This window comes from Anoplophora glabripennis, unplaced genomic scaffold, assembly GCF_000390285.2.
Source record: "Anoplophora glabripennis isolate ALB-LARVAE unplaced genomic scaffold, Agla_2.0 scaffold25, whole genome shotgun sequence".
Taxonomy (NCBI): domain Eukaryota; kingdom Metazoa; phylum Arthropoda; class Insecta; order Coleoptera; family Cerambycidae; genus Anoplophora; species Anoplophora glabripennis.
In genome coordinates this window covers 2,200,525-2,203,199 of record NW_019416306.1, presented here as the reverse complement: position 1 = coordinate 2,203,199, position 2,675 = coordinate 2,200,525, and positions in this window count along the sequence as shown.

The following is a 2,675-nucleotide window of genomic DNA, read 5'->3' as shown; positions in this document are numbered from 1 at the left end:
AGGTAATAAAGAAAATTAAACTGAATTTAAAGTTATCATAAAGCAAAAAATATGTATTGTCTTGTCAAGACATTTTTGTTCATCAAAAAAATTAATTCACTCACGAAAAAATATTATTCTGATTGCATGTTTATTAACATATTTTTGCCAATGTAAACTGTATAAGAAATTGAGGAGTCGGTTGATACGCATTAATTTTGGTAGCTCTGTACAAACTAAGATAAATAGCTTTTTGTTACTGCTTTAAAGTTACGCTGTTAAGGGATGGGAAAGAAATCCTAGTCCAACTTTTTCTAATTCAGTGATTAATTGCGGTTGTTACATCATTAATTCCTTAAGTGTACCATTAGAAATTCCCTTAAATAGAACCCTATTCCTTTTGAAAGACGATCCTGTAAAAACTGGCTGTACCCACTTCGAATATGAATCGATGAATAATCATGATAGGCAAACAATTGTGAAAAATGTAATGTTATTGTATAATAATTCGAAAGCATTTGTTAAAGATGAACAAGAGAAAGAAGGAGTTCGCGGGGTTGAAATGGTAGAAATGAATAGATAGGGGTAGCAGTGAATTACCAGGAAAGCGGCATTGTTCGGCCGGTGTTGCGGACGGGGATTGACGAGAGGGCATTATCACCAGCATCCATCACTGCGAGTATCAATGCGTTGCTTCCCACAGGAGACCCAAAAACTTTAGCTGTTTGTGAGTTCTGATCCCCACTTCCTCGCTTTTTCTACTTTGTATTTTTCTCTCAACCTTCCCCAGCGTCTTCCCAAAGCATTTTTCATCTTTTCTAGTTTCAGCTGTGACGTACGTCAGGCTTCAAGACTGACTAATATCACTAATATATTCTGTTGAAGTACAAGGCAAAATATTGATATATTTTTGTTACAAAGTTTAGAACAAATGGCTTGAGCACAAATAAATATATTATATTTCAGGAATCTGTTTTGTTCATAAAATATAGTCGCCATATTACCAAAATATATCAGAGATTTATTAGAACAAAACAGATACAAGAACAAGTTCCTTTGCACAAATATTTATTGGCTTTTTGTATGATTGTTCTAAATTGTCTCCCGATATATTTAGAGCGTGTAATACATTTTTTTGATGCACTGCACTGCTATAAGGTTATATTCTTATATACACTTTTTTCCGAAAATGGATATTTAAGAAGATACAAGTATTTAAAGGGAGATGGTAGATATTATTTTTTTATTTACCTTATTAGGTATTTTATAAGTTAGATTTTAAATTAGCTTTCTTGAGAATTTTTCAAACAAATACATAACTAAAGTATTATTTCACAATGTTTCAAAATGTATTTCATTTATTATATACTTCTGCAAAAAATTAAGGGAGCAAAAAAATTTTTCGAATTTTTAGTGATTCTTCAGAATGCTGTATCTCAGTTAAAAATGATCGTATCAAGGTTTTAAAGAAAGCATTTTAAAGCGCCGAATGTCTAGTTTCCAGATTTCTTAATTCAAAATTTTTAGGAGCGACAGTCATCGCGAAATTCTAAGAAATAAGACTAAAAAAATTTTTTTTCAATTTTTTGCGTTCTTTTTCTCGGTCCACGGGCTTGGAAAAATTTTTTACACAAAAATCATGATATGGACTTGATAGCCTATTCATTCAGCTCTAATTTTTTTTTTAAATTTTTCTCTACGTTAATTTGACCCGGAGATATTCGACTACGAATACAAAAGCATCCTTTTGGCTTTAACCATCGATATCTCAGCAACTAATGATCAGACAGAAAATTGACGGGCAGTTTCGAAATCTCGAATAAACTTCTTACAAGACTATGTAGTGTTCTTGGAAGAAAAAAAATTTCTTTCATCCTCAACATTAACTTGAATAAAGTGAAAAAAGTGACTTTTTGACTTGTTTTGTTCGCAGTCGACCGCATCTTTGCTAATTTCGATGGAGAGTCTAATGCTTGTACGAATTTTTACACCTCAATGTACCCCCAAAAGCTCCGTAAATGGGCAGATCGATCTATCGAACGGTTTTTCCTGACCACTTAATCAAAATTTCAGAAAAATTTAAAGGAGCAAAATTTACATTTCTGAGCACCCTATAACGTTCGTAAAAATGAAAAATTAGATTTTTTTTCAATTCTTTCACAATTTTTGTTCATTGAATTTGAAAAAAAAAATTAAGTTTTGAAAAAAAAACTTAATTTTTGTAAATTTTTTGAAAATTTACTCTTCTTTATTTTTTTTTCATTATTTAAAAAAAAATCAAATTTTTCATTTTTACGAACGTTACAGGTTGCTCAGAAATGTAAATTTTGCTCCTTTAAATTTTTCTGAAATTTTGATTAAGCGGTCCGGAAAAACCGTTCGATAGATCGATCTGCCCATTTACGGAGCTTTTGGGGGTACATCGAGGTGTAAAAATTCGTACAAGCATTAGACTCTCCATCGATATTAGCAAAGATGCGGTCGACTTAGCAAAACAAGTCAAAAAGTCACTTTTTTTCACTTTTTTCAAGTTAATGTCGAGGATGAAAGAAAATTTTTTTCTTCCAAGAACGCTACATAGCCTTGTAGGAAATTTATTCGAGATTTCGAAACTGCCCGTCAATTTTCTGTCTGATCATTAGTTGCTGAGATATCGATGGTTAAAGCCAAAAGGATGCTTTTGTATTCGTAGTCGA